This window comes from Chionomys nivalis, chromosome 1, assembly GCF_950005125.1.
Source record: "Chionomys nivalis chromosome 1, mChiNiv1.1, whole genome shotgun sequence".
Classification (NCBI taxonomy): Eukaryota; Metazoa; Chordata; class Mammalia; order Rodentia; family Cricetidae; genus Chionomys; species Chionomys nivalis.
The window spans coordinates 47,351,730-47,378,611 of record NC_080086.1 but is presented as its reverse complement, the minus strand read 5'-3'; positions in this window follow the sequence as shown (position 1 = coordinate 47,378,611).

The window sequence follows — 26,882 nt, the reverse complement described above, 5'->3', positions numbered from 1 at the left end:
CTTTTGCATTTTTTCAGATTGTTACTATGCCTTTGTTCTTTCCTTTTGAAGTTAGAATGTATTTAGTGTATTTTTATTTTATAGGAGACCACGGTTGGGAGATGTTGGATTTTAAAAGACACTGGGTGTTTTAAAAAGACTAAAATTTTAAGTGTTTAAAATTTTAAAGACATTGGGACTTTTTAAGTTTATAAAAAATTATATTGTACTATCAATATTAATATGTGATTTGGGGGATAGACAAGAAAAAGGTTGTGGCTTAACAGTGAGTTGTTTGTGTGACAAGTTAGCAAGAAGTAAGTAGGGCTGGCTAGTTTTGTGTCAACCTGGTACAAAGTAGTCATTAGAGAAGGGAGCCTCCGTTAAGAAAATGACTTCCTAAGATCAGGTTATAATTAGTGATTAATGAAGGGTGCAGCCCATTGTAGTTGGGGCCTCCCTTGGGTCTCTGATGCTGGGTTCTATAAGAGAGCAGGCTGAGCAAGTCACGGGAGCAACTCAGTAAGCAGCACTCCTCATGGCTTCTGTATTAGCTCCTACTTCCAGGTTCCTGCCCTGTCTGAGTTCATGTCCTGACTTCCTTCAATGATGAACAGCAATTTGAAAGCAAAAACAACCAAACCCTTTCCTCCCCTCCTTCATCCCCCCTAAAAAAGTTTACCTTTATCATTTGAAGGATTAAATTTTCATGGACACTATATGCATGCTTAGAAGAAATAAATACAGAAGTATGTAAGTGTCAGAGTGAGTGGAGTCTCAGCAACCAAGGCCAGTTCTCTCCCATTGTTCCTAGAATAAGAGTTAGTAGAAATGGTTCTTTGCCTGTACTAAAGAGACTCATCACTTGATCTTCAAAAACATCTTCTCTCATTCTCTTCTTTGCCTGGGAGAATCAAGGAAATCGCACAAGCTAAGCTCTCCTGAGAATTCTTTCATGTACATAAGCTAGTGGGTCCTTGAGGTTTTCGAGGAAATGTGTGGAGTATAAGAGTTAACACTAAGTAAGAATAGCCCTCAATATCGTTGTCATGTGGCTTTTCCTGCGAAGACTGGAACAAATGTTGATTTGTGCACAGAGAGCACCAACAGCACACCTTCAACCCATTCCAGAATCTTTGGAACAACATACAAGGAGTATGTTATCTTAGCTCTGTCTCCTATTGGTTGTTGACTAACAAAAGTTACTCTGCTTTTGTAATTCACAGAATAATAATCTAAAAATTGGACAGATATATTTCATTTTTCAGCGTTCAGCACCATGCACTTATAGTTAGCATGCATGCAAACAGTGTACTGTCTCAGAGTTAGCATTTACTGTGGTTGCCTTCTTGTATAGGCCATTCAAAAATTTGCCAAGTACTATACGTAAAAGTGTAATAGTTAACTAAAGTTTAAAACAGAATATAATGATGTTACTACAATTGTTATAAACCAAGCATTCTTGACATTTTTGGTAAATAGAAGGATTGTTTCTGTCAGTGAGATTTGTCAGAAGCAGGAAAGAATAGCATTTGTATTCTATTAAGTTGCTAAGTTTGGAGGATGAGTTAATCAGTCACAATTCTATTTTAGACCAAACAAAACTGTTAGAAAAAAGAATTCTGCATTTATGAAACTGAAGAAATTTCTTATCCTGTGAGACTTTAGTGTGTATGCCGAATTATATACTCCGAATATAAGTAGTATGCTTGGTTATACACGTTTTACCTTAGATGAAACAAGCTTCAAAATGCCAGGTGGATGTTTGTGTTAGAAACTTTCAATAATACATAATAATATTCTCCAGTCTCCCATTACGGATTGCCACACCGGGCTGCTTTCTTGTATTCCTTGTAATTTTACTGTGCTGGGGGATATTTCCATGTCTCAGACTTGTAGTTGTTTGTTTGTCAGAAGACAAAGTGTCTCTTCATATGTGTTCTTAACGCAAGTCTCCGCTTTAGTCACCTAATTCCTCTTCTTGTGAAGTTCCTCTCCTTTCACTCCATGCACTATCACTGGGTCATTAATTAAGCTCTTTTCCTTATGTAACAATGGCGTTTGGCTCAGAAGTGCATACAGAACCAAAAAAATTCATTTGCAGAACTTTCTGCGGACATTTATCATTGACTAGCCAGAAAGATACTTTCTCCCCAGCTGTTACACTGGGGTATTTCAAGTGGACAAAAATATTGGTGTCCTAACGTGATTCAATAGCCTCCTACTCGTAAACAATAAGAGAGTGGAGGCTGGAAGGATGGTTCAACAGGCAAGTGCACTCACTGTACTTGCAGAGGACCCAGCACTCACATGGACATTCACAACTACATGTAATTCTTACTCTAGAAGAGCCAGAACTCCCGTCTGGCCTTTGCAGGCTCCCGCACATACATAGCACACATAAACTCATACAGTCACCCCCAAAACCACATAGAAATAACAAACAAACAGATAACTTTTAAAAAAGCTTTTTTTCAAGGTCTGATGCTTTATTGGTTACTTTTGAATACAATTTTTCCCCCTGGAAGTAGGGGCTTTCAGAGAGGACAAACTATGTCTCTTCGCAATTTGTTCCTGGTATTTTTCTTTGACTTCCTTCATTTTCTTGGCACAAAGTTTGGCATATTCTTCAGTCTCCTCCTAGTTTTTCTTAGTGTGTTGTTTCTTCAGAGCACTGTGTTGGCATTTGTGTTACAGAACACCTGGAATAACAAGGTGTTGAAGCCTAGGTGCTTTGGTTCTGGGCTTCTTATGTTCATTATGTAAGAATATTCTAGCAACATATGTTATCTTCTTTCGATAAGTTAAAAATATCAGATTATACTAGCTCTTTGGGAAAACTGGGTTTGTCATTGCCACCAGTGACTCAGACCACACAACTTAGAGCATCAACATGTACTTCTGGAGTCATGCACATCTTATAGAAAATACAAAGTTTGAATTCATCATTCACTTTAATACGTTTCTTTCAGAAGGAAATATTCAGCCTCTTGCTGACACAGTCTAGTACCTAGGTGACACCATGAAAAAGACTAAAATCTTAGAGAAAAAAGAGAGAGAAACAAGCCAGCAAGAAGACTCAGAAAGAAGGATCTCTGAGAGATGAAGCAAGAAAAGGGACACAACTGAAAATAACATTTGAAAATCAAAGATTTTTGTTTTAATTTCTATCTGGTTATTAAATATTAACCAGAGGAATAGCTGCTCTTTTAGGGAAAGACCAGTGTCACACATGAATACATGTGTCAAGTGATCTGTCAGCATATGCTAAATGTTTAATGCAAGAAGTTTTTAAAGATGAGGTGAAAATATAAAATGATCTTCTTCTTCTCCTTCTCCTCCTTCTCCTTCTTCCTCTTTTTCTTCCCCTTTCCCTTCCTCCTCCTCCTTCTCCTCCTCCTCCTCCTCCTCCTCCTCCTCCTCCTCCTCCTCCTCCTTCTTCTTCTTCTACTTCTCTTCTGTTTCCTCCTCTCTTTCTCTTTTTCCTCTTTCTCTTCTCTTTCTCCTCTATTCTTTTGCCTCCTCCTCCTTCTCTTGGGGGTACAGAAAATTAAACCTTTTACCTTATAATGTTAGTCATGTACTCTGACTCTAGGTCATATACCAAAATAACATAAGATATTTTTATAGAATAAATATGCTTGTGCTAGCTCATATTTGAAATTCCAGTCTTTGAAAGGCAGAGAAAGGGAGAGTTTGATTCCAACTTTGGCAATATCTTTGATGTTCAAAAGTATATCAATGTGTATGTAAGAGAGAGACAGACAGACAGAGAGGGAGACCTTCCTGTGTATACATGTGGGTGTAGATGGACTCCCCTGTGTAGGATCTCTGAAGTTCAGAGATTGGTGTTATGTTCATCCTTGTAGTTCAACCTTATTTTTTGTAAAACATATTTTCTGAACCTGCAGTTCATCATTTTTGCTAGAATAGCAATTAGCAAATCTCTTATATCTGCCTACTTCCATTCCTCGGCCTTGGAATTATAATAAGGGCCTCCATGCCTACCTTTCCATGTGGGAGCTGAGGGTCCAAACTGAGTTGTATATGCTTGTATAGCAAGAATTTTACCCACTGAGTCATCTCTCCAGACCTAGTTCTCACAATTTCTTCAACTAAAAATAGTCTTCATTTTAGTTCCTGAATTCCCAGTTATATAATATTAGTTATTCTTTTTTAATCTAGTTTTGCTAAATTTCTCTAATTACATACATATATTTGTAATGATACTGATTTTTAATTTAGTATTATTCAAAAATTTTATGTAGCATATTGTTTTAATTTAATATAAACCCTGTTTAAAAGTGTTTTGTTGCTACAGAAAAAAATCAAGTATTTAATTAACAAAATAAAGTAATGCATTTTCTTAATCAAAGGCAAAACATTCTTTTCATTTGAGACTCTTTGGAAATTATTGAAACTTAAACCACAGATATGATGACAAATTCATTTTCTACTGTGCATGTAGCTTCTTCTGTTTTCTTCTTGTAGGGAGAGAGCAAAGTGGGGCTTAATAAAAAAAATACAGCTACAGAAAGAAATTATACATGGGGAAAGAAATATAATTTCTGATCTAGGGAACAACATAAAGGAATACCATTTATGTAGATATTCAAGAGATTGTTAGGAAAAGAAAAACAGTACTATCAAAAGACATGATTGCAATAAGATGGGACATAGTTCAAGCCAAAAAAGGAGGGAACCCCATGCTTTGCATTGCACACAAGACATAAGGAGGAACAAAGAAGATGAAAACTCCAGGGAAAACTGTGGAGGAATTGGAGTAGAGTGTGGCAAAGCCTACTACAAGCCTGATACGTGAGAAGGCTGCAGAGTACTGATGACCCAGAATTCACTGCACAAGGAGGGCTGGTGGATTCATTGGAATCAATATTTGCCTCTGAGAAAGGCACTATTCCACCTCCAGCAGTTTTCACTCTTCTTTGAACATATTATGATGGATGAAGTAGGGTTTATGGGATGAATCCATTAGAGAAAAAGTACACTAGTAAGTTTGAAAGGTTTCTAGGAATACTGATTCCTGAACAAGTACAAAAGACCCATAACTGTCTCTATTACAAAACAGAATGGAGAAAAGACACCTGCAGTGCTTTCATGGGGCCTGTGTGAATTAATAGAATCTGAAGCCCTGTGTTCATATCCACACATCTCAGAATGCCAGCAACTGTTGTGAAGTATGTTGGGCTGATACACTTCTAGTGGTGTGATATGACCCTTCTCTGTGTGAGTATTCTTCATATATCCCATGCTAAAGTCCTACTCCACTCTGCTCAGCTATTTTCTGAATCTAGGTCTCAGACATAGGCCTTATTTCTTTCGAGTTCTGTATCTAAGTGGCATTCAAAATAGAAATCTCACCATGATACCTTTAAAATCCTTATCAGTTTCCAACAGGATAAACTCTGGGATTTTAACAGGACAGATGCCCTTCCAGTGATGGCCTCTCTCTCTCTCTGGCTTGCTTTCATCTTGTGACTAAATATAAATCCTATGGAAGTAGCTAGACATTTATGCTACTTTATTATCATAGTGTCCTAAGGCTAAAACGACAACTGCCACAAGTGTCTAGCTTGAATAAAACTGTATTCTCTCACAGCTCTGAATTCTAGAGCTCATGGACATCAGGTCCTTCTCTTAATGTTCTTGGGAAACCACTTCCTTTACTCTTCTTGTGTTTGTTGCTGTAGTAACCCTTGGTATTCCTTGGTTTATAGTTAAATACTCCAGTTTCCTCATTGTCCTATTTTTTCAGACTTAAGTGTGTCATCAAACATGCTCTCCTAAAGATGCCAGTGATTGGGTTTATGGTCTATTGTAAAAGCATATGATCTCATCTTAACTTGATTCCATCTGGAGACACCTTATTTATAAATGAAGAAACTTTTACACATATCAAAGATGACATATTTAACACATACTTTTTAAAAAATGGGTCTTACTATACAGCCCAGGTTAGCTTTAAAATTATGTTTCTGCAGAGCTGGAAAGATGCCTCAGAGGTTAAGAGTACTGACTGCTCTTCAAGAGGTCCTCAGTTCAATTCCCAGCAACCACATGGTGGCTCACAAGCATCTGTAATGAGATCTAGTACCCTCTCCTGGTCTGCAGTGATACTTGCAGACAGAACCCTGTATACATAATAAATAAATCTTATAAAAAGAAATTATGCTTCTGCTCCATCTCCCAATTGTTGATATGGAGACACATCATGTATGTGCCAGTATAGCTTTATAAAGGATGCAGTTTTGTCTATAATACTTGCCTTTCATGCCATCTGTATGAACAGATTAAAGGCCAGCTTTCATGTAAAGAAACTTGTTTTCTTGGATTTACTTGCGGAAACAATTTTTATATTGATACATCTTATTGAATCCAAGTTGAGAAGTAGGGTTTGTAGATAGGAAAGGATAACATAAGGGGAATGGGAAGAAAAGGAAGAGAAAAGGAGTCTAATGCTCAGGTTAGTAAACTGTAGATGGAACTTTCTGTCTCACCTGGTCCCTCAGCCATTCAATCCCAAAGAAACAAAGAGAGGTTTATATTAATTATAAACTATTTGGCTCAGGCTTATTATTAACTAGCTCTTACAACTTAAATTAATCCATAATTCTTATCTATGTTTAATCATGTGTCTTGATACCTTTTCTCAATGAGGTATTCTCATCTCGCTTCCTCTGAATCTGGCTGGTAACTCCATCTCTGCCTTTCCTCTTCACAAACTTCTCTTAGTCTGGTTGCCCCACCAATACTGCCTTCTTGGCTATGGGCCAATCAGTGTTTTATTAAACTAATATGAGTAACAAATTTTAGAGTGTACAAAAGCATTATGCCGCAACCATAAACCCCTACATGCACTCTAAAAATGAGTGGCCAGTCTTTGGCCAATATTCACAAAAGGCTAAGACTTCCGTCCCACACTACTGCCTTTCAAAGAGTGAATATTCTTGGACAATTAAGATATTATGCAAATATGACCAAAGTAGTCCACAGTAGAAAATTTTTCTGTTTACCCAGACTCCAGTGAACCTACATTGGTATTTCCAGGGACTTTTCTACTGAAGTTACAGATGTAGCAATTTTTGATTCCCATGTCTCTACCAGCTATGTATAGAACTTTATTTAAGACAAAAGCTTTTGTTGTGTCTAGGGTTTTAGATTAATTGTCTGCTAAAAAGTTTTTCTATCAAATATTGGTATACTAGTGTTTACACGTAAGAGACAACTTCCTTAAGCATATTAGGCTTAAAGTTTAATGTGTATTGATCCAATGCTTTAGAACTTTATGGAATAAAGCAAGGTTGGAGAATAAAATTAATACAGCACAAAACAGGTTAGTGATCAATATATTCCTATTTCACAGTGTGTCTGCTGGACTGTCTCTGGCACTTTTGTCTGCAGAAAGAAGGCTGTGATGGTGCATTTGAATCATCTTGCACCCTGGTGTGACAAAATACTAATGACCCTCCTTTATTTCAAAATGCTATGGGATTTCTGTTTTTCCTAGATTTGGGTAAAAAAGAACTACTTTTCTATTCACTTAAGTCATGATTTCCCATCATAACATTTGTTGAGGTGAGCTGCTTGTTCATTCTGGCTGCCCAGAAACTGAAATAATCACACAGGATGTATTAATTAAAACACTGCTTGGCCCATTAGCTCTAGCTTCTTATTGGCTAACTCTTATATTAATTTAACCCATTTCTATTAAATTTTATATCGCCATGTGGCTGTGGCTTACTGGCTTAAGTTCCAGCATCTGTTTCTGGTGGCTCCATGGCTTCTCTCTGACTCTGCCTCCTTTCACCCAGCATACAGCCTAGCTTTCCCCACCTAGTTCTGTTCTTCCCTGCCATAGTCTCAAAGCAGTTCTTTATTCATTAACCAATAAAAGCAACATATAGATATAATGACCTCCCACAGCATTTCCACTTTTCTGTTTAAACAATAAGGAAGGCTTTAACTTTAACATAGTAAAATTACATATAACAAACCAATTATCAAGCAAGAACTACAGATACAATATTTATATCTACTTTATCTTTTATCATAACTAAGGAAAACTATAACTATAAATTCTTCAACTCTATCAAAGACTCAAGAAGGATATGATATTACCTAAGTAAACAGGAAGTACATTGTAAGCAACTTCCAAAACTCTAGAATTGACAGAGACATCTCACTGTCTGGACAGTCAACCAAAGTCCTTTTGTATTGTTGGGATATCCATCTTCAGCCTATAGGCTCATAGTATCCAGCAGACTTTTCCGTGAAGGAGAAAATTTTAAAGACATACTGGCAGTTTGTCATTTTCTTCTGTGTCCTGCAGAATGTCTGGCAGACTCTTTCATGTAGCAGGAACCCCAAAGGATCATCTCACCTTTAGGCAAGTTCAGCAGTCATTACTCTGTGGGTCCTGCATTTCCAGTTAAACAGTCCAGGCAAGAGTAGTTTCTTGCCCAAATAGCTAGCAAACTCCATTAGGAGCTTCTTTGATGCCCAATTTACTCTTGAAGTAGATTGGTGCTACCAGAAGCAGATGTGTCTCATTGTTATAAAAAGTCCTAACTTCTTAAAACATTTTAAATGCCATATTCTGTAGTTTTTGAAAGGTTTCAAGGATACCTATCTATCTGAAATACATCTCTGTACATCTAGAAAAATAATAGGTTAATTATCTATTAACCTATATTTCTTAATTATACATTACATTTTTAAATGAGTTCCGCAAACACAATACCTTAATCAAGATCAGAAATACATATAACAAAACTGACCTTAAATTTGTATCAATAAACAAGATTAATTAATTAAAAGACTGCTTGGTCCATTAGTTCTAGATTCTTATTGTTTAACTCATATTAATTTAACCCATTTGTATTAATTTTATATTGCCATGTGGCTGTGGCTTACTGGCTAAAGTTCCCAGCACTAGAGAAATTCCTAGGAATCCACAAGGATGACACCAGCTAAGACCCTAAGCAGTAGTGGAGAGGGTACCTGAACTGGCCTTGCCCTGTAGTCAGATTGATGACTATCACAAATGTTACCATAGAACTTTCATCCATCAACTGATGAAGACAGAGACAGAGACCCACAGCAGAACACTGGGCTAAGCTCCCAAAGTCCAGATGGAGAGTGGGAGGAATTCTAGCAATGAGCAAAGAGACAGTGATGGGGATACCTACTGAAACAGTTTACCTGAACTAATCAGAGCTCACCAACTCCAGCTAGACAGTGAAGGAACCAGCATAGGACCAAGCTAGACCCTCTAAATGTATGGCTGGGACAGACTGCAGGGCTGCTGACAGTGGCACCAGGATTTGTTCCTGCTGCTTTTACTGGCTTTTTGGAACCCATTTTTTTGGATGGATACCTTGCTTAGCCTAGATATAGTGGGGAAGACCTTGGTCCTTCCTCAGAGCAATGTGCCTTGCCCTCTCTGGGGAGTAGATGGGGGGCATGAAGTGAGTGGGAGGAGGGGAGGGGTTGGGAACTAAGATTGGTATATAAAATGAAAAAAGATAATTTGTTTTTGTCTTTTAAAAAAATAAAATAAAATAAATGCATGCTTCTGTCTTGCTCTGTCTTGTGATGGTCCTGTCCTTGGGTTTAAAAATAATGTTTTTCTTTTTGTTTCTCTTGTTGTAATAAGAGCGGCGGGGCTGCTTCCCACCGCCACCCGGCTAGCTTTACCCGAAATAATTACACCGGAATCTGTATTCTTTTGATCACTGCCTGGCCCATTAGTTCCAGCCTCTTATTGGCTAGCTCTTACATATTGATCTAACCCATTTCTAATATTCTGTGTAGCACCATGAGCTGGCTTACCAGGAAAGATCTTAACCTGCGTCTGTCTGGAGTGGGAGAATCATGGCGACTCCTGACTCAGCTTTTTTCTCCCAGCATTCTGTTCTGTCTACTCTGCCTACCTAATTTTCTGTCCTATTAAAGGGGCCAAGGCAGTTTCTTTATTACTTAACCAATGAAACAACAGATAGAAAGATGACCCACCTCCATCATTTCCCCTTTTTCTGTTTAAACAAAAAATGGCTTTCACTTTAACATAGTAAGATTACATATAACAAAACAGTTATCAAGCAAGAATTACAATTACAATATTTATATCTATTTTATCTTTATCATAACTAAGGAAAACTATAACTATCTATCCATTCTTTAACTCCATCAAAGACTCCAGAAGGATATAATATTACCTAAGTAAACAAGAAATAAGAAAATTCTAGAAATGACAGAAACATTTCGCTGCCTGGACAGTCACCCAAAGTTCTTTTGTACCGTTGGGGCATCCATCTTCAGCCTACAGGCCCATAGTATCCAGCAGACATTTTCATCAAGCAGGAAATTCCAAAGACAGTTCAGTCACTTTTTGCTGTGTCCTGCAGAATGTCTCGTAGACTCTTTCATGAGTCAGGAACCCCGAAAGACCATCTCACCTTTAGGCAAGTTCAGCAGTTCTTTTTCTGGGGGTTCTTTATGTCCAGTTTATGCAACAATCCAGGCAAGAGTAGTTTCTTGCCCAAATGGCTAACCAACTCCATAAGAAGCCTCTTCGATGCCCATCTTCTTCTTGAAGTAGACTGGTGCTGCCAGGAGCAGACGTGTCTCATTGTCATGAAAAACCCTAAGTATTAAAATATTTAAAATGCCATATTCTGTAGTCTTTGAAAGATATGAAGAATGCCTATTTAATTGAAATATATCTCTATATATCTAGAAAATCTAACTAACATGACTACAAATTTGACTGTTATTGATGATTATCCATTAGCAACCTATATTTCCTAATTATACATTACATTTTTAAATGAACTACACAATCACAATACCTTAATCAAGATTAGAAATATGCATATACATATAACAAAATTGACCTTAAAATCTATACCAATGCAAATTATTCATATCTATATCATTTCCCCCTTTAAATGTAAAAGAACATTTATAAACAATATTTTATTTCAAGGATGTGCTGACCTCACAATGGAAGCCAGGAAATGTGCTGCGTTGGGGAAGGGGATTTGCTCTTGTCTCCACAGGTGAGAAAAATTGTGAATTCCATCACAATTGATAAAGGTTCGTTTTGATGAAGAAAAGCCAGTTGGGAAAGATAAATAACAATTCAATCACATGGATGGCAATCATACTGATGGTAAGTAATACAAATAGGTTGGGGGCAGGGTTCTCTTCTTATCTCCACAGGAAAATACCCACCTTCAAAGAATTTAAGGTACCCCTAATATTTAATTACTGATGGAGGGACTTGTTCTGTAAGTATTAATTTATATATATATATATATATATATATATATGTCTTAAACTTTCTTTGCTTTTCCTCATATCTGTGTCTTTCTTTATATGTCAGTATATGTCCTTGTTGTTAATGTTTAAATTTCCCATAACAAGCAACAAATTTTCCTACAGTAATCTTTGAAGTTTCCAGGATGAAGATGGGGCCCCACAACATCAACTCCATCTGGTTTTTATGACGTCATGATTATTTTTTTTAAAGCTCTAATATTAGACCTGTTTTTTGGTACCAACTACAAGAGATAATTTCGAATGGTGCACATTTTTGACAACACTCTGGTCGGACCTTCTCAAAACGCTCTGAGACTAGTTACAATTTTCTTAGGTCAAAGGTTAATTTGGAAATTTTACCATCATTTGCTTTCACAGGACCCCCTAAAAAGAACGTCGCCCCCATATCAGCTAGAAGCAATCTTAGAGGACGGCATCCCCTCTCCCAACAGAGTTTGCCCTCAGGGTTGGGGACATCTTTTAATGGTTGGTTTAGGGTTGAGGGGATGGGTTGATATTTTTTTTTGGAAAAAAAAAAAAAAGAAGAAGAAGAAGAAGAGGAAGAAGAAGGGGGTAACTGGTTTTTTGCGATGATTGGTATTTGTGAATTACTGTCTATAGAAAATTGTACTGGTACTGTTTCTTGTATATTGATATGTTAAATATTGAATATGAGTGTTCCTACCTCTATTTTTGTATGAGTATGCTTATAACTTTGTCCATATTGTATTGATACATCTACCATATTACATTGTACATTTCTACCTCTGATACTATGACATTGTTTACAGTTGAAGATCATTGTCTTCATATATTGCACAGTTGTTTATTCTTTTAGTCTTCAAAGTTAGATAGGTATTGAGAATTATATGTTTGTCATATTTATTTTTAAGTTTATCAGGTCTTTTAGTTACATAGAGATTATATTTAGTATAGATAGTATGATCTTCAGCCTCTTCGAAGAACTGTAGAAAATGGCCTTTAATCTAACCTAAAATTTCTATGCCAAAGAGACACAATTACTCCTGGCAACACCACTCTACTCCCGAGAGAACGTTGAGCACCAAAGACACTCCACTGGGAGCTTGTCTTCTTGGCAGAACTGGCCTTTGGGTTAAGAAAAGCCCATACCTCAACTTCTGACAAAGATACAGAATATCCCTAAGTGGATAAAACAGGATTGTCTTATCTTGCCAAGACAGGGTAGGATAGTCCTAAGAAAGTTCCTTGCCTTTAATAATGGTATGCCAGTTATGTTAGGCCTTAGCCAAAGTTGGTTGACTCAACATTGCAAACGAGACTTTGGGTGATTGCCCAGGTAGTCAGTTGTCTCTGTCAATTGTTGCACATTTTGGATATCTCTCGATTGTTAAGTGATATTTATTCCCTTCTCAGATCTTTGACGGAGTTGAAGATTATATAATTGTAGTTACTCTCTATGTTATTTAGACTCCTTGAGATAGAATGTTTAGCAAAAGTTTTGTTCTCAATATTGTTTGTTATATTTATTATTTGTTATTATTGTATATAGTTGTATTTGGTTTGGTTCTATCTTATTTAGACAAAAGGGGGAGATGTAGGGACATAGCCCCACCCATTGGGGTCGTGTTCGCCTCGGGCTAATGTTTACGGATAATTCTGCCGGGCGTGAGCCCAGCAGCCCTTTTTCTTTTGCTCCGCTTTTCCGGTACACCGCAGGAACCTGTGGTCCTGTAAGTTGGGTGCCACTCTGTTGTAATAAGAGCGGCGGGGCTGCTTCCCACCACCACCCGGCTAGCTTTACCCGAAATAATTACATCGGAATCTGTATTCTTTTGATCACTGCCTGGCCCATTAGTTCCAGCCTCTTATTGGCTAGCTCTTACATATTGATCTAACCCATTTCTAATATTCTGTGTAGCACCATGAGCTGGCTTACCAGGAAAGATCTTAACCTGCGTCTGTCTGGAGTGGGAGAATCATGGCGACTCCTGACTCAGCTTTTTTCTCCCAGCATTCTGTTCTGTCTACTCCGCCTACCTAATTTTCTGTCCTATTAAAGGGGCCAAGGCAGTTTCTTTATTACTTAACCAATGAAACAACAGATAGAAAGATGACCCACCTCCATCATTCTCTGTGTTGGAGGGAGGCCCTTTGTTAGTTCCCAGTCATCCAGAACCGAAATAATCACACAGAAACTGTATTAATTAAATCACTACTTGGCCCATTAGCTCTAGTACCTTATTGGCTAATTCTTACATATTCATTTAACCCATGTCCATTAATCTGTGCATCACCACAAGGTTGTGGCCTACCAGCAAAGTTTCAGCACATCTGTCTCCAGTGGTGGCTCCATGACTTCTCGACTCAGTCCTTCCTTCTCCCAACATTCAGCTTAGTTTTCCTCGCCTAACTAAGTTCTGCCCTGCTATAGGTCCAAAGCAGTCCTTTATTCACCAATGGTAATCACAGCATACAGAGGGGAATCCCACATCATCTCTGTTTGTCTGCCTGCTCCCCCTGCTATACCCCTCTATCTCTGTCTCTGTCTCTGTCTCTCTCTCTCTCTCTCTCTCTCTCTCTGTGTGTGTGTGTGTGTGTATGTGTGTGTATGTATCTGCATGCACATGACCATATACCACCCAACAATATCACTCCTGTCTCTACTTCCCTAGTACTGGGATCAAAGGTGTGTGATCCTAAGTGCTGGGATCACGTTTGTATAAGCTATGTTTCACTTTTAGACAGATTCAATCTTGTGAAGCCCAAGGGCCTTGAATTAACAGATCCCTCAGCCTCTGTCTCCTGATTCCTGGGATTAAAGTTGTTTACCACCATTCCATGGCCTCTAGTAGCTTAGTTCTGCACTCTGATCTTCAGGCAAGCTTTATTTTTAAAGCAGAAACAAAATGTCACTATGGGGAGAGGAGGAATGGGAACGTCTATCCTATTTCACCGCCTTCTTCATGGCTGCCAACATATTGTTCAGCTTCTCCTACTTCCTCTTGGAGCCAATGTGCTTGCTCACCCTCTTTTTGATGAATTTGAGCATGTTCTTGTCCTTGGATATCTTGAGCAAATCCGTGAAGAGCTACTTTTAAGAATTTGCTGTGCTTGGTGAGATGTCCTTGTGGTCCTTAGTGCCCTTGTGGTCCTTGGTGAGCCCTCAGGGTTCAGCATATCTTCCATTAGATTTTGTCTCTTCATTTAATTATTTTCAGGATCCATTGCCTGGATTGTTTTAGTAATTTTAAAGTATTTTTTTTATTTTTTATCACAGGTATTTGTGGTTGTGTGTAGATACACATGACACATTATGTGTGTGTATATGTGTGTGTCTGTAAAAGTCAGAAGAGAAGCTTCAGGAGTTGGCTCCAGATATCAAATTCAGATCATCAGTTTGTTGACAACTGTTTTTATCTGTTGAACCATCATACAGCTCCATTTTAAACAATTTTTATTATGCCTGTGTCGTGAGCTCCCAAGAAACCCCCACGAGTCTGAGTTTATAAGTCTTTATTGCAAGCTCCAGCTTGGAATCTCCATCCACTCCAACATAGTGGTTGGATCTGGAAGAGTACTGAGCTCAGCCATGTCTGGGTTTTTAAGGGATAAAGCATGGGGGGATATGGGAATTCCAGTCAGATGGGGGCAGGAATGAGGTAACAGAAGTCTTGTCACAGAGGAATTGGAACTGGTACTACTGTAAGAAAATTGGCAACCTATATACAATTTAGGTAAGCTATTCTTAATGTTCTGGGGCATCTAGTACTTGTTTGTCACAGTTCTGTTTGGTTTCCCAAAGGGTACAGTCTGCGGCTTTTTCTGGTTATTGTAATGGTGAGGCCTTGTTTCAGTGTTGTTAGTTTGCACCCTGTCATGACTACACTGATGTTAAATTAACCCTCTTCCATTTTAATTAGTAGATTCTGCCTCTAAATAGAAGTTAATTTGTTTATCATATATATAAAGGCTTCTCATAATAGTGCCCTATAGCCCCCTCTCAAACTTATATCACTGCCTCTCTTCCATCCCACTTTTGGAGGATATACTACGTTCATATTCAGCTCCTCAATAACACTCTGTGCCTTCCCCTTATCCGCAATGAAATATTTTTTGTTTACTCCAACATCCTTCCAACCTAGTATTGGGGATGCTTCTCAAATCCTCCCTTTTAAAGGAGCCTCTTTTCACTGATGTACCTGGTACTTGTGCTTCCATTGTATGAACTATTTTAGCAATTATTGTTCTTAGTTTCATTGAGAGGCCTACTTGAGCGTGAAGCTTTCGTCCTGTTGTATAGTCACACTGCACTAATATGTGTATTGGGGCTTTGGTTCTATAGTTGTTCTTGAGACTTGCCCAAAGAAATTGGCAGAGCTTAGAGTGAAGATGAGGGAAACCTTTTCAAAAGTTGGTCAACAAACATTTGCCAATCTCTTAATGCAATTCAGTCAGTTACAATAATATGAAAATGGTTTTGTGTTTTGAAAACACATCCATAGAAACTATCCTTTTACAAAATCTGTAGGCAGCATAAAAGCATGTGAGAAGTAACAGCATTAATCATAGCACTGAGCTCCAAAGATATCCGCTTCTCCTTTGTACAAAAATCCAAAACAACTTCAGCAGAGAAAATCAGAGCATTGCATTAGACTATGTATGTGTCTTATTTAATATGCCTGTTTTTCTTTCTTCAGTAATGCATACTTTCCTTCCCCTTTCACACCAGTGACTCTTACTTTAATGGTTTTTAGTGTGTGTGATGGTGTTTTAGATGTGGATGCAGACAGACCAAAGTTTCCCTATCTTTTTGTCCCATTTCTATAAATTACTCAAGGTCAATAACAGTCTGCAGTGCTTTTGCAATTACCTAGAGAACGGGATTTGTTATTGTGTTCAGATAAGTGTGCTGATGCCTCCTTTATTTATGGGCTAAGATAAAAGCCATGCAGTCTTCTGAGACAAAAGGCAGGTATATGTTTTATATCTGTGTTTTTGATGAGTTCTCTCATAGACATTGTACCTTTCATAGCCCAGTGACTACCTGATGTAAATTTTAGGTGGAATAAAGCTGTCAGCATTTAGTATTTTTTTATGGCTTGCATTTATATAGCAAGAAAACAAACATCTCCCTTTGCCAAACTATAGCAGATACAGATGTTGTGTGTGTGTGTGTGTACGCTTAATATTATGTCCTCGATCTCACAACATGGGTGTGTGGGTTAACAGGGGTCTGTGAAATGAAGACTCAGAAACTCTTTGAGAATGAATTTAGTTTTTGCTGCCTCAGGGGTGCCAGCCTTGGTGGACAGGAACACTTTCCCTATATTTTTCCCTATATTTGCACACTAGCCAGTTGGTTTCTATAAGCTCAAAACCAAATCTGAATGAAGCTTTCAAAAATACTACGCCAAGTGCAAATTCCTGATTCAGGAGGTACTGTGGTTTTCCTGGTTGGCCCCTATCCAAATTTTCCGTAGGCTTTATATCCATGGGAAACTCTCAGATAAGACTCACATAGGGGACAAGAAGTATCTGTAACACAAAGAATGGATTAGGGCTGGGTGCTAATTCTAGAGCTAGGCCAGATGTGGCCCAGAGTGGATTATGGCTAGTGTGTATGGGTATGCTTATTTACTCTTTCGCATCGGGCCAGCAGGAAACTGTGCCACAATATTAAATAAAAATGGCCTATTTGGTAGTTATTTAAAATGCAGTTTTAATAGACTTTGCAAAAAATAATAAATATCATCAATGATATAAATGCCTTTAAAATATTTTAAAATGTCAAGTCTGGCTTCATGAGTTTAGAAAATATGACAGCTCACATTTATTATACAGTGAACAAAATACTGTTTGTTGTCAGCTACCAATAATAGTATTCTTGACTGATTTTAAGAAAAATCTTAGTTCACATATTTTTATTTCTCTTGAATAAAATTATGATTAATGGCTGGTTTCAAAGTTGCAAAAAACAAGTTTGTGTCTATGGGGTGGGTCTCTGTCCTCAAATGTTTGACTTCTTTTCCAAAAGTTCAGAGCTTCTGCATCTACATAACTGAGTTTTCCCATCTGAAATATCAAAGCATAACACTTGATTGTTATTGTTATTGCACTTGAAGCCAGTTTTCTTTATATTAGGGTAATATATAATTGGTTTTATTTATTATCAAAAACTGACAGTCTTCATCATTTCATCAGAGCATTTAATTAAGATTAAAGACTTATTGTTTTGGTTATGTGCATATGTGTATGCACCTGTGCATATGTGCATGTAAGTGCATCAGATTCGCTTGAGGTACAGGTGCTTGTGAGTCAAGCAACATGCATAGTGGGGACGCAACTTGGATTCTCTGCAAAAGAAGCGCACAGATACTCAGTGGGAGCTGCTCTCCAGCCCTTGTTATCAAAGGGACAGGGAGGTACTTGTTCACTCTTGCTCTCCTCTCCTGTTTTCCCTTCTCTTCTAATTGCCTTGTTCTTGATTCCACAGCTGTGCCATTCATCTGTCCTTTCCTTGAACTTGTTATCTATCCATATCTTCATACTTCTTTCAGGAAATTGTCCTGGATAGTTACATTTGAATACTTAAGTCCTGGCAAAAAAAAAAATACTTTTACTATTTCCTATACCATATCAGGAATATAAAACACATGAAGGGTTATCTTTATGTGTGTATGGCACTTTTATCTGGAAGTATTTATACTCCATATTTACTGCTATTATTATTTATAATGCCATTGCTTTTAAATGAGCAATACAATTCTAAATGAAACTACACATTTATGCTTTGTACTATCCCTGTCTTTCTGAGTCCCTGTGCTTCTGGGAGATAATTTTCTTCTTGCCTTAAGGAATCACTTTCTTGTTTATTTTCTTAGGAGTCTAGTGAGAACAAATTACCCCAGAGTTTGCTTTTACCTTTTTCTTTTATTTCTTCTGTATATATAATTCGAAGTTAGCTGTTAGCTATTTTTTTCCTTCACTTGAGTGGTATTATATTTTACTCTCTGCCTGCCTGCCTGCCTTTCTCTCTTTCTCTTCCTTTTTTCTTTTATCTTTCTTGGGAAATTAGCACCTTATTGTTGCTACTCTGAAATCTTTTCTTTTCGGCTTTTGGAAACAGGGTTTCTCTGTGTAGCCCAGGCTGACTTTGCACTAACAGTATTCTTGCTTCAACTTCCTGAGGGCAAGGATTACATTTTAAATCACTGTGCCCTCCTTTGTTTACTGTTTTATTTATTGGTTTTTAACACACTTTACCTTCCTTTAAGGTGTCTTGTCGTCTGTGTAGTCTTTTTTCCTTTCTTTCTTTCTTTTTCTTTTTTTTTCCTCTGTGATTTGTAGATTTCAGCAAGCAGGTTAAACAGAAAACAAGTTAAGTGAAGTGAAATGTCAGCTGAAGTGCCAAGCAGAAAAATGATAAACAAAGTGACACCAAACACAGAAAGGCAATTTAAGATTTAGAAGTATTGAGAAGCAATATGATAATAGAACAAAGGTTATATCTACATATACAAATGACCATGACTTTGTCACATCAAAAAACAAACAAAAAAAGAATACAAATCAAAGCAAAAAAAGAAAGAAAGAAAGAAAGAAAGAAAGAAAGAAAGAAAGAAAGAAAGAAAAAAGAAAAGAAAGAACTACTCAGACAAGGAGACAAAATCTTTTTTTCTTTTTCTTTTTATTGATTTTTATTGAGCTCTACATTTCTCTCTGTTCCCATCGCTGCCTCTTCCCTACCCCTTCAACCCTGCCCCAAGGTCCCCATGCTCCCAATTTACTCAGGAGATCCTGTCTTTCTCTACTTCCCATGTAGATTATATCTATGTAAGTCTCTCTTAGAATCCTCATTGTTATCTAAGTTCTCTGGGATTGTGGTTTGTAGGTTGGATTTCTTTGCTTTATGTTTAAAAAACACCTATTGTTGAGTACGTGTGATAATTGTCTTTCTGTGTCTGGGTTACCTCTCTCAAAATGATGTTTTCTAGCTCCATCCATTTTCCTGCAAAATTCAAGATGTCATTTTTTTTTCTGCTGTGTAGTACTCCATTGTATAAATGTACCACATTTTCCTTATCCATTCTTCAGCTGAGGGACATTTAGGTTGTTTCCAGGCTCTGGTTATGACAAACAATGCTGCTAAGAACATAGTTGAGTACATGTCCTTATGGCACAATTGAGCATCCTTTGGATATATACCCAAAAGTGGTATGCTGGAAACAACCTTCCTCAAGGAAACAAAATCTTAAAGGAAGATAGAGTGCATAAAAAACAAATACCCTTCATCAGGCGATGAAAGAAGACAGAGACAGAGACCAACATTGGAGCACTGGACTGAAGTCTCACGATCCAAAGGAGGAGCAGAAGGAGAGAGAGCACGAGCAAGGAACTCAGGACCACGAGGGGTGCACCCACACACTGAGGCAATGGGGATGTTCTATCGGGAACTCACCAAGGCCAGCTGGCCGGGGTCTGAAAAAGCATGGGACAAAACCGGTCTCGCTGAACATAACGGACAATGAGGACTACTGAGAACTGAAGAACAACGGCAATGGAGTCTTGATCCTATTGCACGTAATGGCTTTGTGGGAGCTCAGGTAGTTTGGATGCTCACCTTAATAGACCTGGATGGAGGTGGTGGTCCTTGGACCTCCCACAGGGCAGGGAAACCTGCTTGCTCTTTGGGCTGAGGAGGGAGGAAGACTTGATTGGGGGAGGGGGGGAATGGGAGGTGGTAGAGGGGAAGAGGCAGAAATTTTTAATAATTAAATTAATTAATTAATTAATAAAAAAAATGCTACGTTACTCTTTTTTTTTCTCCAGGTACAGAAAGCAAGCTAAAAATAAAGAAAGAACAGTGAAATCACACCTCTCAGTTGCTGCAACTGGCTTCAGCCAGTTAAAATACATCAGACTCTAATTAACTACACTAGAGTTTCTACTGCTGAGATCCTCAGAATCAGAATGAACATGTATATAACTATCGTGGCAGATAAAGACAGGGTATACATAACATCTGCTTTGTTGCTTTGCCCTTTAGTGATTAAAAAAATAGCATGTAGACTGGGCTTAGAGGTGCATGCCTATAATCTTAGCGTTCAGGACACTGAGTCAGGAGTACTGACGTAGTTTGAAGTAACTACGGGCTGTATAGGAAGTACCTGACCTGCCAAATCTACACAATGAGATAGAACCTTGCCTCAAGACAATAAATACAAGTCAGCATGCTCATACATGATTGTAGAGCAGAAATCAAATTTTGTCCTAGTTTCAAAACAGGTTAGGAATCCAAGTGTCTAGTTTCCACTTTGGGAAAGGTAAGTCTTCTAATCCAGGAGGTTTGAAAGCACAAAAAGGATAGTTCAAGCTTGTAGACAGATTGTCAACTAGCTAAGTAGCAAAAGTATGTGAGCAGGAAAAATCTCTTCAGTTCCAGATTTTTAAAAATAACTTTTTAAAAAACACATTGTATGTGTGGCTGGAAAGATGACTCAGAAGTTAAGAGCACTTGATCTTCCAGAGGACAAAGGCTTGCTTTGATTCCTAGAACACCATTATAGCTCAAGCTATCTGTAACTCCAATTCCAGGAGATCCAACACTGTCTTCTGACATGCCGCCTTCCACAGGCATTGCATCCTCAAGGTTCACCTATGTGCAAACAGGAAAAATTACCATATACATGAAACAAAAATAAAATATAGTTTAAGCACAGCTCATTCCATATGACACTTTATACAATTACAATATTTATCATATGGAAGGATAGTATACACTGGTAATCTGAATACTCAGGAGGCAAAGGCAGAAGGATCAGAATTTCAAATCTGTCCTTAGATGCATACTGACTTTTAGACCAGATTTGGCTATATGTTTGAGACAAGCAACAACGAATAGTCTTGGAAAGAAAACATATCACATTCTTAGTGGATAGCTACCACACAAAACTAGTAAAAATGAATATGGAGTAGATAATTATCTTTAAGCAATTTCATTTACCTAGAAACATTTTAGTTCTGTATATGAAAAATTCTCTTCAGATCAGTTATCTTCTGCCAGAGGAAATTCTTTCTTATTGTAATATCCACATGAGCAATTAAAGGACCACCTGAACATTGGGACAAGTAAGAGTGCCTTATTTAAGTTAGTGACCATGATCAGAGTCCTTCTGCAAAGAATTCTTGGACCCAAAGTAAGGTAGGGTAGGGTTTATAAAGTCAAAAATCACAATTACACCACACCGAAGACAAAGGAATTAAGTTTTAGTTGAGGTCATTAACACAATTTGTTGTTGTAAAGCAATCGACCTTCCAAAGCTGCATGAGAACTTTCTGCAGCAGGGCTTGCTTATCAGAGTTAGGGCAAGTTAAACTAGGACAAAATGAAGTTACTCTAGGTAACTCATCATTCCGCAAAATGCAACAGGATAGTTAAACTAAAGAGTCATATTTATGATTCAGTAAGCACATTCACGCAGCCTTTTCTCATACCAGAGTAAGATAAACATAGCATAATAGTCTCTGTCTGTCTTTCTGTCTGTCTCTCTATTTTTCATCTATCCATCTGTCTAGTTGATTTTAGACAGGGTCTTATGTAAGTCTTACTGGCCTCTAATTCATTACATACCTGAGGATGACCTTGAGCTTCTTATCCTCCTGCCTCTACCTCTGTACAGTGCTGGGGTTTGAACCCAGGGCTGTGTGCATGTAAGACAAGCACTTCACCAATGGAGTTACTTTTCCATCTTCCAAAATCTGTATTTTTATTGGAAAATCTTTATGGGATAGATTATTAAATGGAATACTTATGTAACAACAGATTTTCTATCATAAAATTTGTGTCCATTGTAGTAACATCTGTAAATCAAATCTTTCACTTACAATTTAAGTTTCAAATTCTGGTCACCTAGGTTATAGGTTTATAAATATCACATTTATTTTATATGGCACACTGCCCTGTTGATGCTGAGTCATGTATAAGTGATCATGAGAGACTGGGGGTAATGATTTATGTTTTAGCTTATGATTGAGCTTTGTATATTCAGGAGGTTGAACACTATGTGATAGTATCAGTCTAGAACCCTACACCCATCCTCATGGGCTTCCCAGTGCAGAATACAGAGGAACAAGTCATCAGAACCAAAGAAATTATTAAAGGACATTAGTGTGCATGTTTTGCCAAAAAGAGAGCATAGGTGCTCATGAAGATATTTCTGCCAGAACTTTTGTGTAAAATTGGCCTGAACTCTGAAATCAAGGGCTTCTTACCTAGTAAGAACTAGGTGTCCAACAGCAAAGATTTCACAGTCAAAACACTTCCTTCCAGGACCCTGGCACGATTTCCCACTCTGCACTTAGAGGACAAAGAAAGCTTTCCTAAAAAGCCTCCTGAGCAGGTAGTATACATGCTCCCCTTTCCTTTCTTAGAAACAAAATGCTTCCAGTTTTACTTAAGTACACCACCTAGTGAAAACGACATGCTGCAGCCTCCTGGGCCATATAGCGTTGCTTCTTGTCATAAATTTAGATCAATGAAATGTAAACAGAAAACTGATTGCCAAATGCATTCAAAGTCATCTTGAAATGCAGCTGTCTCTCTTGGACATGACTTTACTCTCCCTAAGAATATGGTCTTCGTTTGGCCACAGAGGACAACAAAGGAATTCATAAGATGGCAGAGCAAAACAATGCAGTGTATTGTATTCCAGCCTTCCAGAAATGGGCGATACATGAGAGTGCCTCTGATTTAATGGACTATGGCTTTTAGAGCACACAGCAGCCTAGCTTACAGTCTGGGTGGCTCTCAGGACCTGAAAAGTTCTTTGTCCTTCATTTCCCTTTGCTTCTGGATCACCTCCTACTGTTTGATTCATCTTCAACCACAGGAATTTTTCCATCCTATTTCTCCCTCTTTAACCTCTTCTCTCCTTTTATGTTAGCACCATAAAACAATATTGTCTCTGAGCTATTTCCCTCTCCCTTTCTTCTTACCTTTTTATTCTCATCTTTCTTCTGTTGTTTTTTTTTTTTTTAAAATACAGAAGCACACTCATTTTGTAGTCTAGACTGTCCTTGGACTCATGGAGATGAGTCCTGCCTTGCCCTCCTGAGTGCTGCAATTACAAACATCAGAAACTATCATGGCATAATATGTTGAAATAGGAGCGGCGAGCTAAGTTTCTGGCACCCGGCTGCCCGCACAGCTACCTTTATACCCGAAATAATTACATGGAAGCTGTATTCTTTTGAACACTGCCTGGCCCATTCATTTTAGCCTCTTATTGGCTAGCTCTTACATATTGATCTAACCCATTTTTAATATTTTGTGTAGCACCATGAGCTGGCTTACCAGGAAAGATCTTAACCTGCGTCTGTCTGGAGTGGGAGAATCATGGCGACTCACTGACTTGGCTTCTTTCTCCCAGATTTTTGTTCTGTTTACTCCACCCACCTAAGGGTTGGCCTATCAAATGGGCCTAGGCAGTTTCTTTATTAATTAACCAATAAAAGCAACAGATAAATACAAGACCCACCTCCACCATTTCCCCTTTTTCTGTTTAAACAAAAAAGAAGGCTTTAATTTTAACATAGTAAAATTACATATAACAAAACAGTTATCAAGTAAGAATTGCAGTTACAATATTTATATCTATTTTATACTTTATCGTAACTAAGGAAAACTATAACTATAACTAACCATTTTTTAACTCCATCAAAGACTCCAGAAGGATATAATATTACCTAAGCAAACAAGAAGTAAGTAACTTTTAAAATTTTAGAAATGACAGAGACATCTTGCTACCTGGACAGTCACCCAAAGTTTCTCTGTACTACCGGGGCATCCATCTCCAGCCTTTAGGCCCATAGTATCCAACAGACATTTTTATGAAGCAGGAAATTTTAAAGACAGTTTAGTCACTTTCTGCTGTGTTCTGCAGAATGTCTCGTAGACTCTTTTATGAATCAGGAACCCCGAAAGACCATCTCACCTTTAGGCAAGTTTAGTAGTCCTCTCTCTGTGGGTTCTTTGTGTCCAGTTTATGCATCAGTCCAGGCAAGAGGAGTTTCTTGCCCAAATGGCTACCCAACTCCATAAGGAGCCTCTTTGATGCCCATCATCCTCTCGAAGTAGATTGGTGCTGCCAGGAGCAGATGTGTTTCCCTGTCGTGAAAAGCCCTAAGTTATTAAAATATTTTAAATGACAAATTTTGCAGTCTTTGAAAGATATGAAGAATGTCTATCTAACTGAAATATATCTCTATATATCTAGAAAATTTAACTAACATGACTACAAACGACTATTATCAATGATTATCCATTAGCAACCTATACTTTCTAATTATACATTACATTTTTAAATGAACTACACAATCACAATACCTTAATCAAGATCAGAAATACATATGCATATAACAAAATTGACCTTAAAATCCATACCAATGTAAATTATTTATATCTATATCATATCCCCCTTTGAATGTAAAAGAACATTTATAAACCATATTTGGGAACATGGGATTGTCCTTGGACTCATGGAGATGAGTCCTGCCTTGCCCTCCTGAGTGCTGCAATTACAAACATCAGAAACTATCATGCCATAATACATACTGATTCTATCACTCTGTTACTCTAGTGAAGCTGGACTAATACATACTGTCTTATGGTATTCAGATGCAAGGAGATAGGAGCACTGTGGACTTCTCCACAAGGGACTTGAAGTTTCTGTGTCCAAGGCCACATTACTTTGAGAGGTTTAGGAAACTTCTTTTCTACTTTAACTGGAAGAAAAATTCACTTTTAGACCAAAAGAAAGTAAATAATATCAATATTATTTATTTAATCATGACAGTTCATATTAATCAGGCAGAAGGATAGGTTGATACAAGTGATAACATAAACATTGACATGACTGTTTCTGAGAATTGCAGACGGAATAATATCAATGCAAATTGTTGTTAATAAATATTGTGTCAACATTCTCACGGAAGGGCCTGAAGGATCGTTCAGTGGTTAACAGCATTTGGTGTTCTTGTAGGGAACTCAGATACAGTTCCAGTTCCCAGCACCTACATGGCCATTCATGACACTTCATGACTTTAAGTACAAGGATATATAACACTATGACACCCTCTTTTCACCTCCACAGGTACTAGGGATGCACATAAAGCAAATATATATGTGTGTGTGTGTGTGTGTGTGTGTGTGTGTGTGTGTGTGTGTGTGTGTGTGTTTAAAACATACACATAAAAAAATTTTAAAACCCAATGGGAATGTCTGATTATAGCTTTAAAATTCTGTGCTCCAAGACAGACAGACAGACACATACACACAGAACTGGAGGAGGGAGGGAGGAGAGAAACATATAATGAGAGAGAGAGGAAGAGATTTACAGAAAGTGACCCAAAGAGGCAAAAGGACCTGTGACTCATCAAAGTCATAATGTGATATTACATAAAGACAAAGAGTTCACCAGTTATAGTCACTGAGAAGTCACCCATGCTCCAGTAAGCAACCCCTACCTGTGCTCTTACAGGCAGCTCTAATTACACACAGTGGGCACATATACACAAAATAGACATGACAATAGGAGGGGAATTGTTGGAAAGAAGAGTTTCAGTGAGAGAGGTGGAAGGGATATAACTGTAATGGGCAGTGAAAGGCCTGATATTGCCAATAAAAATTTTTTTAAAAAAATACTGTGGTTTATTTTTTTTAAAAAATGTATTTCTTTTGTATTTGTTGTGTGCATGTATTTGCCCTAATTGCGTGTCTGTGTAGTATATGTCTACAGTACCTAAGGAGGTCAGAAGTAGGTGTTACACCCTCTGGAACTGGAGTCACAGATGATTGCTGTCATATGGATGCTGGGAACTGAATCTCAGTTGTCTGGAAAAGCAGCCAACGTTCTTAGCTCCTAAACCATATTCCCAGCCACTAGCTTTTATCTTAATGTGAAAAATTATTTATTTTTTTAGTCTTTTTTTATTTTTTTATTTTTTATTAAAAATTTCTGCCTTCTCATTTCCCTCCCCCTCCCCCGTTCCCCTCCCCCTCCCTCTCCAGCCCAAAGAGCAGTCAGGGTTCCCTGCCCTGTGGGAAGTCCAAGGTCCTCCCTGCTCCATCCAGGTCGAGGAAGGTGAGCATTCAAAAAGCCTAGGCTCCCACAAAGCCAGTACATGCAGTAGGATCAAAACCCAGTGCCATTGTTCTTGGCTTCTCAGCAGCCCTCATTGTCCGCCATATTCAGAGAGTCCGGTTTTATCCCATGCTTTTTCAGTCCCAGTCCAGCTGGCCTTGGTGAGCTCCCAATAGATCAACCCCACTGTCTCAGTGTGTGGGTGCACCCCTCGCGGTCCTGCCTTCCTTGCTCATGTTCTCCCTTCTTCTTTTCCTCATTGGAACCTTGGGAGCTCATTCTGGTGCTCCAATGTGGGTCTCTGTCTTTATCTCCTTCCATCGCCAGATGAAGGTTCTATGATGATATGCAAAATATTCATCAGTATGACTATAGGATAGGGCCATTTCAGGCTCCCTCTCCTCAGCTGCCCAAGGAACTAGCTGGGGACATCTCCCTCCC